The sequence below is a fragment of the Ostrea edulis genome, chromosome 6 (assembly GCF_947568905.1).
Source record: "Ostrea edulis chromosome 6, xbOstEdul1.1, whole genome shotgun sequence".
Taxonomy (NCBI): Eukaryota; Metazoa; Mollusca; class Bivalvia; order Ostreida; family Ostreidae; genus Ostrea; species Ostrea edulis.
Window position 1 is genome coordinate 53,321,950 of NC_079169.1, and position 14,115 is coordinate 53,336,064.

The 14,115-nt window shown below is 38.6% G+C and overlaps 1 long non-coding RNA gene across 1 annotated transcript; it reads left to right on the plus strand.

Moving 5' to 3' along the window:
* Positions 1–12,501: 12,501 nt before the first annotated feature.
* Positions 12,502–13,890, plus strand: LOC130046848 (uncharacterized). The gene is made up of 2 exons (XR_008795882.1): positions 12,502–13,548; positions 13,655–13,890. It is a non-coding gene; the product is annotated as an uncharacterized LOC130046848 (long non-coding RNA).
* Positions 13,891–14,115: the final 225 nt, after the last annotated feature.

Here is a 14,115-nt window from a genome sequence, read left to right on the forward strand (position 1 = left end):
TCTCTACCAAAATTGTAATTTTCAGGATCCCCGGGGTAGGGGTTCTGACCCCAGGGCGGGGCCAAACTTGGTATATAGTGTTTGTGTGTAAAATACTTAAATAACATCTTTAGTGCTGGTGATACTATACTACTCAAAATTTGATAAGGATCATAGATATTTTTCTGTTTAAAAATTTAGTAACTGCATAACTGGCAATATTGTGTCCAAGTGAAATCAAAAACGTCTTCAACAAACTTGCACGTGCATTTCATGCCATGGGAAATGCGTTTCTCATCACAGTTTATGCTTTTGCTACCACTGCACGATTTTCACTCAGGCATCGGTGTCTGATTCTTTCTAAAATTTCAAACTCACTTGAGTGTGTACACTACGTTTATTAACACAATGCCCCCTCAACGTGTAAGGCGTCGCCTGACGACAGAACAACTGGGCAGATGTATTGGAATGCTTGACGCTGGCTATTCACAACGTGACGTTGCAAATGCACTAAACGTCAGCCAGAGCGTTGTAAACGGGGCCTGGAACCGACAGCAAACTTTTGGTACAGCAGCACACCGACATGGGGGTGGTCGTCAGAGGTCGACAACCCAACGCCAAGACCATTTTATGGCTCTTCAGGCACGACGCCATCCCTTCTGGACAGCAACCAGCCTACGTAACGACCTCCTGAACGCCTCGGGGGTTAGTATGTCCACTCAGACGATACGGAATCGGTTTCACAATGCAGGTCTCAACTCGAGAATGGCATGTGTTCGAGTCCCTCTGACTGTTCGACACCGGCGGGAGCGATTGGACTGGGCTGAAGATCATGTCACTTGGACACAGAACGATTGGGTTCAAGTTCTGTTCACCGATGAGTCCAGGTATTGTTTGGACTTTACAGACAGGAGGCACCGAGTGTGGCGACGACAACGTGAACGTTTCCATGATGCCAACATTAGTGAACATGACCGTTATGGTGGTGGTTCCATCATGGTCTGGGGTGGAATCAGCAGGGATGGAAGAACAGATCTTCATGTCCTGGAGAGAGGAACAATGACGGGGGTGCGGTACCGGGATGAGATCCTCGATGTTTACGTCAGACCCTACGCTGGTGCTGTTGGCCCAGAGTTCATCCTGATGGATGATAACGCCCGTCCTCATCGCGCCAGGGTGGTGGAGGAGTACCTTCAGCAGTAGACAAATTGTCCGTATGGACTGGCCAGCGCGCTCGCCGGACTTGAACTCGATTGAGCATGTGTGGAATATGCTGCAGGTTGCCCTTTCACGCCGTAGAGCACAACCCACGACTTTGGCAGAGCTCGGAAACGCCCTCGTGGAAGAGTGGAACAACCTTCCCATTGGAAACATCCGGGTGCTTATTGACAGCATGGCTCGACGTTGTCAAGCCGTCATTGATGCAAGGGGAGGCCATACCCGATATTGACACTTCATCGACTAAGTGTAATGATGGAATATCCCCAAAAACTGTAATTCTTTCTCTGGTTTGCTGTTAACTTTTTGTAATGAAATGCCTTTTGGTGTTTATATCAGATTTCAAGCATTCCGTTTTGATAAAAGTTCATGCCGTTCATGAATTTTCATTCATAACCTGAGTAAACACGTTTCTGAGTCAAATTTATGTCTTTTGTTATGTTAGTGGTAAATTACACACATATAACCTAGTGATCCTTATCAAATTTTGAGTAGTATATATTGAAACTAAATAGATATTTAGAAAGAGCAGGTAGTCTTTTACAAAAATAGTATTCTGTGATCTCAGGGGTAGGGGTTATTGGTATCGGGGTGGGGCCAAAATGGTCAGTTATTAAAGTGAAAAATAGACATTTTTAACTTCTTGATAACTATCATTCCAATTCTTTTCATATTTGGTATGAAGCATCTTTGGAACAAGGGGGACATACATTGTAAATTTCAGGATTCCTTCACCCCAGGGGCCATAATGGTGGGGCAAAATTGACCAATTTTCAAAAATCTTCTTAAGAATCGCACATGTGTAAGAAAAACTAAATGCATGGTGATGGAGAGCAGGAAGGCCTCTACCAAAACTGTAAATTTCATGATCTCCGGGGTAGGGGTTCAACCCCAGGGCGGGGCCAAACTTGGTATATAGTGTTTATTTGTAAAACACTTAAATACCATCTTCTTTAGTGCTATTGATACTAGATTGAAACTAAATGGATATTTAGAAAGAACAGATAGTCCTTTACCAAAATTTTAAATTTGATGATCCCAGAGGTAGGGGTTTTGGTATCGGGGTGAGACCAAAATGGTTAGTTAATAAATGTGTGAACAATAAACATTTTTAACTTCTTGATAATTATCATTCCAATTCTTTTCAAATTTAGAATGAACCATATTTGGAACAACAAGGGGAACATAAATTGTAAATTTCAGGATTCCTTCACCCCTGGGGCCTTAGGGTCGGGGCAAAAACTGCCCAAAATTGACTAATTTTCAAAATCTTCTCAAGAACCGCACACATTAGAAAAACTAAATGCATGTGATGTAGAGCAGGAAAGCCTCTACCAAAATTGTAAATTTTATGATCCCTGGGGTAGGGGGTCTGACCCCAGGGTGGGGCCAAACTTGTTATATAGTGTTTAAATGTAAAACACTTAAATGGATAGAGCAGGTAGTCTTTTACCAAAATTGTAAATTTGATGATCCCCAGAGTAAGGGTTCTGACCCCAGGGTAGGGCCAAACTTAGTATATAGTATTTTTGTGTAAGTTTGCTGATACTGTATAAAATCTAAATGCATACTTAGAAATAGTAGAAGAGTATGTACAAAAAATGGTGAATTTCAATCAAAACCCAGGATTATGACTGTAGGATGAGTCCAAATTAGTCATATCTTGTGATGTTTTAACGTTAATACACCTATTATTTAAAGCCTTTCATCAGTGTATGCACTTTTGAAGGCAGTGAAGTTTTAAGAACACATCTTGTTTTATACTGTTGCTGAACATTAGAATTTAACTTAGATATTCAGAACAGGAATTTTTTTTCTAGATTTCATAGTCCATGGAAGTAGTGATACTTTTTCACTAGTAGTCAGGTGACCGATAAGGCCTGTGGGCCTCTTGTTAAAATACATTTTTGATTTTAAAAGTACGTAGTACCCCAAATTATATGGTCTATGGAGAAGCAGGTTGTTTCCGTTTAAATGTAACCGTTATATATGCGAATGATATTTCACGGGGCAAACTACTACTTAATCCAGAGAGCAAGATTATTTGTGCTTTATACAAGTATTTATATAAATTTTGTAAAAGTTATATGAACTCTTGGCTCGTGTATCAAAAATATTTTTAACCTTTGTGGGTACACCAACGTATGGAATGAACAAGTCTTCATCAATATCAACTGGTCAAAATTACCGATGAGATCAGTATACACAGAAATGACGAAGTAATATCCGTGAGTCGTTTATACATGTAGAACCTCGTGTACTGTAAAGCAGTATGAGAGAATATGAACTTGCCCCATTTAATTGCCCAGTAATGGGTTTTTACTTGGTTATTAGGGCCGCGCGTGAACTGCAGGACCCCTATAGTAATCACATTGTCCGTCCGTCTGTCAACACTTTGTGACACGATAATTCAAACAGTTTTGATTGTAGTTTTCAAATTTTGTACAGAAATAATTTACAATAAGAGGAATTAAGACACCTATAGATTTATGCGTTATATCGCCATCTCTGTTATTATGACTTTTTCTATTTACGACTATCTAAGGGAGATATGTGGTAAATCGATTATTAGTCATAATTGTTTCCATACTCTTTTTGTTTACTGTGGGGATCCGGGTTAGAATAGGTCCTTAGTACCCCTTGCTTGTCGTAAGAGGCGACTAGATGGGGCGGTCCTTCGGATGAGTCCGCATAAATCAAGGTCCCGTGTCACAGCAGGTATGACACGATAAAGATCCCTCCCTGCTCAATGGCCATAAGCGCCGAGGGTAGGCCTAAATTTTGCAGCCCTTCATCGGCATTGGTGACGTCTCCATATGAGTGACATATTCTCGAGAGGGACGTTAAACAATATACAATCAATCAATCCATACTATTTCATGTAACACCCCCTCTCGATCTCAAATCTACTAAATTGAAATTTATATGCACCCTCCATATCTCATCATATTTAGATCTGCTAATGTACTGCACATGTACCCATATATTTATATTTCTTGGGCTGCTGCATAAGTTCGAATATGCATGGTGTACCAATGTTGATAATAAAAGGCGAAGATAACGAACAATGATCAATTTCATAACTCCCATAAGCAACACAAAATAGAGATCCCTGGATATACCAGAGATGGAATCAGGTGCCTAGGAGGAATAAGTACCAGGATTACTTTTTAAATTTGTATCTTTCACTAAAAAAGCAATGACTTGACTTCCATTCTAATGTAATTTTGTGATGAATTTACCGAAATCACCCAACCCAATTTGCGATGTGACGTCCCTCTGTGTTGGCTGCTACGTTGGCATTTGTCTGGTGCCCGGTGCTTAATTTCATAGACTTCAGAGGGTGATTGATATCTGGTACACTCTCTAAGTAAAGCCAGCCGTTTTCTTTCAGATCACAGGCGATTGTATCGCTTGAGTTCGAATTTACTATGAATGAGTACTCTTTAATAGTCATTTCGAACCCAAGCGATGTAATTGCCATACTCTTTAAAAGTAAATTCGAAGCCGAGCGATATCTTTGCCTGTGTTTCGGATATGCATCATGTGGTGCACATGAACTGCCAATATATTGCCCAACACTACATTCTCCCACTGCACTGGAGAAATTACATTCGAATCGCCGCCATTTGTCATGCTCCAGCGTTCTTAGTTACGGCATGACACCTAGCGATTCCAAGAACGATAACTGAAAATCTCTATATTAAAAACGATTGTCGTACCATTTATAAAATCGGAATAAGTCAGATAATGAACGCCCCATTTCGAAATATTCATGATCAAGTGACGTCGATCGCGATTAGCTGAATTTAGAAAGTAAGCAATTAGCGAAATACATGGCGACGCGAAATCAGTCACTAATATATTTTACTACGTAAGCCGATAGGTGCCAGGTATAGAACCAATATTTATTTAACTGGCGGCTGCCATTTAATTCATCTGTCGGTTGCCACTTAATTGTTTATGGTGGCCTCCGGTTCTCTCTCTCTCCCAAACTTAAAGAGGGACAACCCCTGTAATCTCCCATTCTCTCACCAGAGGGCGCTTTACGCAAGCTTCACATACAAGGAACGCACGGAACTCTGGTTAGAGAATGGTAATCTCCCTCTCCAATGGTACTGACTAAAACCCGGTCTCGGTCCCGGTCTTCGGTCTCATGACTAAAACCCGGTCTTCGGTCCCGGTCCCAGATTTTTTTATTCGATAAAAACTGGGACCGGGACCGAAGACCGGGTTTTAGTCACGGGACCGAGACCGAAGACCGGGACCGAGACCGGGTTTTAGTCAGTACCCTCTCCAATAATTATCAATATAGATGTGTCAATATACATGTATTGTACAGTTAAGAGCATTATTGTTTGTCGATTGTTCTGTTGATATTTACACAGTTACATGTATATAAATATTCATGATATCAAATGTCGACAGATTTGCGCAGAAAATCTTAATGTGTACTTTCATGTAATATACCAACGTATAAGGCAAGGAGAACCAGGAGGCTGTCTCTCCAGTTTTTTTTTAAACGTTCATTTTCCGTTATTTTAACATCCAAATTAAGTTATCTTCACATGCAAAATAAGATATATCGGCGGATTAGCCCCCACCCTACTCTTTTGGTGGTAGTAATGAACAGTAAAAATGAATGAACTGTTGTATTGAAGGACGAATTGAGCCCCTCTCTCCCATTCAGGAGTCTGAAGTTTGGGCAAAAGAGAAATTATAGTATCTTTCTTCTCGTCAACAATTTTAGAAGACAATTTCTCCTCCGATTGTCCCTACAGTTTGAAAAAGGATGCTACGTGTCTGCGCACTATTCACTCTAAATCGTTCAAAAACAATTACTTAGCAGTGTGAAGTAAATATCTTTGAAATTGGCAGCCATATAAATTAAGTAGCGACCACCAGTTAAATGAATATCCATTCTATAACCTGACACCTATATCGGTTTCCGTATTTTACCAAATCATAACTAAATTACAGCACAATGCACATCCGAATACTGACTCCATGAATGTCATTCACAGTCCATAAAAGTTTGTTAATATCATTATCATGTCTAGAATATATTCAAAATGATCGAGTGGTCACATACTGACCTCATGAGTTGACATAGTGACATATATATTAATAATAATGAACTAAATATTTGATTTCAGTTCACCATAACGAGTTGTTGTTCGATGGTAGGGGTCTAATTATTACATTAAATCGAACCGAAAATTGCAAAAAGCAGCTGGTAAAAAGTAAGATGGTGGCGTGATATCGTTTGTTTACAGTAAAGCATTCATCAAGCACATTTCTTTTAAAAGAAAATCTCGTATCTTATTGTCGTCAATGATAAATGCGTGTGAACAATGACACATAGTGGATGTACATAATCACAAACCACATGTCCGCTTTGTTGATTGAAAGCACGGGAAATATATTGGACTAATTATGACGTCATAATTAATCCAACAGAGACGCTTTCCATTCGGCAAACTTCGGCAGATTCAAGCAACCTTAAGATGGAATCGGCCGAGGTCATCCGAGTGAGGCGGATTCATTGCATTGTGACGTCACATCACTGACTACAATCGTCACTGTAGATAAGGAACGGTAATAAATCGGTACGAAATACAAGTAATCAAAAATGGGCTGCATCCACTCTACTGTGGGGACTCCGACAGTAGAAATTAAAAAGAAAAAGAAGTCCATTACAGAGAGAATATCCAATTTCTTTACGAGGAAGAAGAAACCAACGACAAGTGAAATCGGTGTGCAAACAATCTGGGAGTTCGACGACTTCTCTTTGAGTATCGGCTCCTATAGAGAGGACTCCGCTCCGATAGAACAAGAAGACAGCTGTTCCATAGGAAGCCAAGACTCCCCCGTGCCATCCACGGCATATTCAACTTTATCAATCTCAGAAATGATTGATTTGTTTGAACAGAGTAGAGCTAGAAGAACCGACAACAATTCTACATTCATTGTTGAAAAGGACGATGCCATGTCTGCTAGTTCTTCTTCCACCGTGTCCCTGGAGGGCAGTCATTCTATTCCTGGGAGGATATAAGGACTTAAGGTATTATAATCTTCAACTACAGATTTATTTAAAACATATGAGGGTAAGAACTGCGATTTTTTACGCCTAAATACTTCGCCAAGTGCGTGTATCCTCTCAGTTCATAATAGCTGCAATAATGTAGCCCTATCCAATTTTTTTTTTAATTCTGACGTTTTCGGGATAGGGCTACAATTCCATAGGATCTCCGTAATGGTGCAAAATAATTTTATGAATAACCGATAATAAACTCTGTGTATTAGTCCCAAATGTTGTTTACACCAAAAGGAGTACCAACTTTGTGCTCGGGCATGTCTAATAAAGGTGTTTTTCATTAAATACAATGTACAGCATGCAAAATTCTTCGTCTGCTCCGCCATGCTTGTTATCGCGAGATCTCGTAGGTGGATCTAATGAAAAACCTAAACATTGACAATCAGCGCGAAAATGTAGTTACTCGAGCCACTTCGACAAAGAAAGGAAAATCATATTGTTGCAGAAAGAATTTACACTCTGCTGTTCGGTTTTTAACTTGATATTAAATTCAAACCTTTTCAATACCGACGAAATAGCTTTCGCCTCCATACTTTTCCATTGATGTAAATACTACCTTATATGGCATATGCAAATAACTTGACAATCGGAAGTTTATACTTCAATACATCAAACATGGCGCACAAATATGAATCGAGAAATTGGAATTTATCGAAATTGTTGAAAACGGTAGAATAGAGCCTCACAAATCTTAAGTTGCAGGTTGTAAATTTATATATTGACTAAGAAACATAGAATATCATTTTATTTACGTAAAGAAAGTCAGGAAATGTTTAGAATGAGCGCAAATGTTGCGGGAGTGAATCACTCCCACACTTGCACCATTACGGAGATCCTAAGGAGTTGTAGCCCTCTCCTATAAAAAAAAAAAAAAAAAAAAAAAAAAAAAAAAAATCAGAGAGGGCTACATTATTGCAGCTAAGTTCATAAATACCCTCATGTATTCTACTTTCTTTTCTTTTGGGGATTGCTAGCCGTTAAAACACACGTACTATATTCATAAAAGATTGCATGTATATGAACATCTACATTTACAATGAAATGGCAGAAGGCAAACTTATTGAAGGCGAAAACATTGGAAATGTATATATATTGAAAAGAGACAAATATTTAAAAGACATTCTGGTACATAAGAAACACAATAATCTATTTTTTAGAAAATAAAATTTATGCGAGCCGTGTGGTGCTAAAAAGTGTATTTTATGTCAATATGTCATTAAAGCCCATCAATTTGAGGACTGCAATGGTAACAAATATCATATAAAAAAATATATCAATTGTAAATCCAGCAATGTAGTTTATGGAGTGTTTTGCAAAAAATGCAACAATTTGTATATGTGGGAGAAACTTAGTAGGGTAACTTTATACCAAAGGCATGTTTTGAATTTGTCATTTATTAGACGAGAAACTGATGACCCTGTTGCTATTCATTTCTATACGGATTCTCATAGTATTGACGATTATTCTATAATAGGAATTGAAAAACTTTACAAAGATGACATTTATCGTCGCTTTAGAGAAAATATATGGAAGAAAAAATTGAGTACTTATGTACCACACGAAATAAACAAAGGGGGACATTTTTGTCTTTAGTAATTAATGTCTTGTATGATTTAGATTTAGAACGTGTTATAATAACTGATTATAATAATATTGATGTATTTAGGATTAACTACTTACTGTAATATTTCTTGTTTGTATTCACTTAGGCCAGAAGTTGACTGCTTTGTGAACAAACATTTCTAAAATTCTTTTACATTACTTATCAAATATTTAATTGTACGCATAGTCATATTTTAGGATGTGTCCACGAGGTCGGGTGAGTATTGTTTATTTTATTATTAGACTCTTACCTTTCTCAAATGTTTTTCGCGCAATATCAACTTTGACGTTGCTTTTCAATTTTATAATACTTACTATGACGTCATAGTACTTTCGTGTAGTCTTGCGTTACGTTGCTATGAGAGATAAACACGATTAAAGAAGACCAGTATCGAAATATTTCAACAAAGTGTTTAGAGTTGTACACACACACACACACACACACACACACACACACACACACACACACACACATATATATATATATATATTTGCGTTACGTTGCTATTCATCAGAGATAAACACGATTAAAGAAGACCGGTATCGAAATATTTCTACAAAGTGTTTAGAGTTGTATATACATACGTGTATATATATATATATATATATATATATATATATATATATATATATATATATATATATATATAATGTATGTATGTATATATATATACAACTCTAAACACTTTGTAGAAATATTTCGATATATACAGCTGTATAATATATTGAGAAAGATAGTCAGTGAAATGTCAAAATAGAGTATTAAGTGAAGCAGATGTGTCGAATTCATGCATATAAGTTCAAATTATGGAAAATTAAAGGCATATAATGAACACACAAGGTCTAAGCCCGTTTTGGGCCCGAACTCTGTGATACCATAAATATATTCATGGCATCAAGCCCGATTTGGGTCCGAATTCTGTGATACCATAAATATATCTATGGTATCACATAGTTCGGGCCCAAAATGGGCTTAGCCCCTGTGAATGAACATATTATGTTTATGGAGTATGAATCGGGATAGGGACTCCAAACTGGCAGTGCCAATAAGACCGGAGATATATCATACACTATATATCCAGCGTTAATTAAAATGTAGGTTTTCAGTCAAAAAGATGACAAAAATTTAAATGATATGATGCAAATATCAATAATACATGTAAATATGAATTATAACTAGTAATCCTAATTGTTCGCGAACAATTAGAGGTCTTTCCACCTTTTCTGGATTTGTTTCTTGACCTTTGATCTTGATCCATTCTTCAGTAGGTCAAATGAGGCCAAAAAAGAAAAAAAATTGATTTGGCTTGAAAAGAAATTCAAATTGGCCGCCTTGAGTGTTGTAGTGTTGGAGATTAAGGCCTTGGTTTCGCACGATAGTACCGGTCAAATATTTGGAAAAAAAGGGTGCGAGTGTTGCATAGCCGGCACATATCAGGTAAAAGTGTAATAGGACTTGTGCAGGTGTTTGGGGTGACTTTGGACCTGTTAGATAGGATATTTGGAGGTGCAAAGAAACCGGATGTGATATTTTCAGAGATTGTAGCTGCTCGTGCATGCTGGGAGTCTACAAGCCTCATGTTGATGTTGTGAAGATGCACTGGATTTTACCGTGTGTGTTGTGGATTGTGGAATTGAATATACAGTTTGTAATTGCTCATCCTATGTGTTCTAATTCACGGAGACAATGTCTTTCAGTCATTTCACCCAAGGAGGCATGCATACGGATTTAGGCTGAGTGACAAATTACCCCAAACAAAATGGCGGCCGGGATTTCAAGGAAAAGTTTCTGAGTGTAGGATCTGAACGGAGAATAGGAATACTGCATCCCATCTGACCCTGCAGGTAAGTGTTTATTTGTTTACGATGACAGTCGGGATGGAATGTCAATGAGTTCAACTGTCGAGTAAAGTTGCATCATCATTATCATAAAACAACAACAACAACAACTGATTCTTAGTCTTTATTTTGATGCACTGGCAGACATTGATATCTTCTTTTCTTGAATGCAAATGCAATTAATGTTTGATTGACAAGACAGTCAAGAAATGGAAGGAATGGGTGTAGGTCAGATGTGTAGGTGTAGGTCAGATTAGCTAGAATCCTGTAATTGTTGCATGGCATGAGACCGGTCAAAATAGTGTATTGAAACAGCTGATTACAGACAGATCACTTGAAGGGTGGGGGATTTCTTCCTTGGGGACGACAGGCGTGATGGGTGGGTTGGCCTTACTCGTGGAGACTGACCCCTGGATGCTTGACCTTGACCTTTGACCTTGACCCACTTTCAAGGTCAAACCTTAAAAACCCATGGGAGAGAAAGTGTGACTTTGACCTTGACCCCATTTTGAAGGTCAGAGAGGTCACGGGGCTTCGTTTAAGTGGTCCCGCGTCTCTATCTACATCCGTGAAGAAGTTGTGGGCTCGACGAACGACGACTTCGGAGACTTTCGGGGGCGAGAACCGTGCTTCGGGGTTCTCGGTTTCCCTCGGTCGACTTCTCTGTGCGAGAGTGTTTTATCTTGAATTCGTCGGTCAAGGTCTCGGGTCTCCACGACTTGCGGTTTAGCAGGAGTAGCGATAACGGGGTTTTTGACGTTAAGTCGCCGACATTCGCAGAGTGGTCAAAGTTCAGAGTTGACATTCGTGATACCGAGACCGGTCTAGAATTCCATGCTGACCCATGTGATATTTCGATGCTATCTGAAGCGTGAAAGAGCGTATAAAAAGTGCCATTTTCTGGCCTTTCTGGATGACTTTGACCTTGACCTATTTTCAAGGTCAAGGTCACCCGACCCGTTCCAGTGGGTTCGGTGTCTCTACGACGAATGCTTTAGGAGTCGACAATTTCTTACGCAGAAACCGTAAAACACGAGGGGTACTAACTTCCTGAAAGGGTCCTCGAATCCTTTGGTTGAATTCCCATGTCAATTGGACCAAGTCGCCTCTATGTTCTGAAAAGGTCGGATGCTCCTATCATTCACGGTTTTCGAGAAGAACCGATAACAAGGGTTTTTCACGTAAAGTCCTCCAAGTTCGTTAAAGGTCAAAGTTCAGTTACGCAGGGTCAAATCTGAGCATGTTTCGAGATGTCGAAAAGGATGGTCTACATTGATTTTCGATAAGTCTTAAGACGTCAAGAGCTTCTCGCGGCGGAAAGAAAAGAAGACAAATAATAATAATAAAAAACAGAACAATATCAAAAGGTCTTTCCACAGAAAGGTGGAAAGACCTAATGAGAGGAGAATTACCGTTTAAGATCAGTTTGGATAGCACATATAAAATCTAGTGACCCCCCCCTCCCCCCCCCCCCCCCCCCCCCCCCCATTACCCCTAGTTGCAGAACTGTAGCACTCTGAGAAAGTATTTGGACAGAGTATCTGTGAGAGCTACAGTCCATGACAATTAGCAATTAGAAATGTTAACTTGCTTGTTTGTCGGGATCATCAATGTTTCATAAACAAGAGAATTAAAACAAAAAGTTTGTATGGTTTGTGAAAATCGGATTTTAGTTTTCGTTAAAAAAATTATTTTCTGGTGTTTAATTGTACATAGAACTTTACATGACATTTTCATCTCAGTACCCCCCCCCCCCCCCCCCCCCCCTGAACGCCACACATTTACAAGGCCTTACTGGCTTAAACATGTACAGATGATAAGGTTGCACTGAGTTTTGAAATGAAAAACTACATTCAAGCTGTGAGCATCAATATTTTATTTCCAGATTTATATCATTCAGTGGTGGATCCAGAATATCTTCACGGTATAAAAAAGGGGGGTATAGCGACCCAAGTTTGTACATTTTGAACTCATGAAAGGCGGGGGGATGTTTAACACCACAAAATGGCAGAAATAAGCTTCTGTTTTAAAATGATATTCAACCAAATAGGAGGGAGATGTAACCCCTTGTAGATCCGCCACTGTCATTGGATTAAGGTATTTTCTTGCCAGATTCATATATCCGTATTCGGCTCTGTGGAATTTAAACTTTAAGCATGTTATTATTAGTATACAGAGGTCATAAGTTATTTACAGAAACAAGTGCTTGTGACTTTAAGGTCCAAATAAAATGCAAGGATAAGTTGTAGCTAAAGGTCAACGCTACAAATATTTCATATCCATTAGGAATGTACATGTGTATATTATTATATCATTATAACTTTAGGAATAAGACTTATACGGAGATATAAAATTTGCATAAATTTCAAGATTTAAAACTGTTTCAAAACAAATTTGTATTCAATTCATGTTTCTATGATTTATATACACATCTCTTTATTATGCATCATTTGACATGTTTTACTATTTGTACTATATGCCTCTCGGGGTCCTTGTCCCGAGGGGATCCAGGTTAGAGTAGGTCCTCAGTACCCCCCTTGCTCGACCAAATGGGGCGGATGAGACCGCAAAAACTGACGTCCCCGTGTCACAGCAGATGTGGCACGATAAAGATCCCTCCCTGCTCAAAGGCCATAAGTGCCGAGCATAGGGCCTAAATTTTGCAGCCCTTCACCGGCAGTGGTGACGTTTCCATATGAGTAAAATATTCTCGAGAGGGACGTTAAACAATATTCAATCAATCAATCTCGGGGTCCTTGATGGCAATAAATCATCTCTATCTGGGTGGAGGGTGTACCCTCTTCCCTCCAATAGTACGTGCCTACATGATAGTTGTATATAATATCAATTCAAGTGCATACTCGGTCTGATAATGAAAGATCATATATACATGTAATATACATGCATTTTGTATTTCAGGTTTTCAATACACTGTTGCAACGCGACAGATGCGGAGATTGAAGCGATTTAGGTACATTTGTACTCCGGCGATAGAAACTGAAGAAACAGATTGAACAAGGAAACAAATTTGAACATTTCTATCATCAGCAATAAAACAATCATTAAAACTTTGTTGTAATGTAAAAAATATTTTGAAGCTGAAATATTGTCAAATTTATTTAATTGATAAAGAAATTAAAAATCATAGAAAGTAATTTGCATTCTTTTTTCTTCAGGAAAATTTGTTGCTATCGATCATTGGAAAGGCAGACTACAGGATGTTATAATTATGTAATTGAATATGTATTATGCTGATGAGCCTTAAGGCTTAAAAGCAATAAACAATACAATACATGGTTTGAAGACTAACAAACAATGGATCATTTAGTTGGTGAAATGTTGGCCAGACGTAATTATTTACTTACCAACAATGGCCCAAT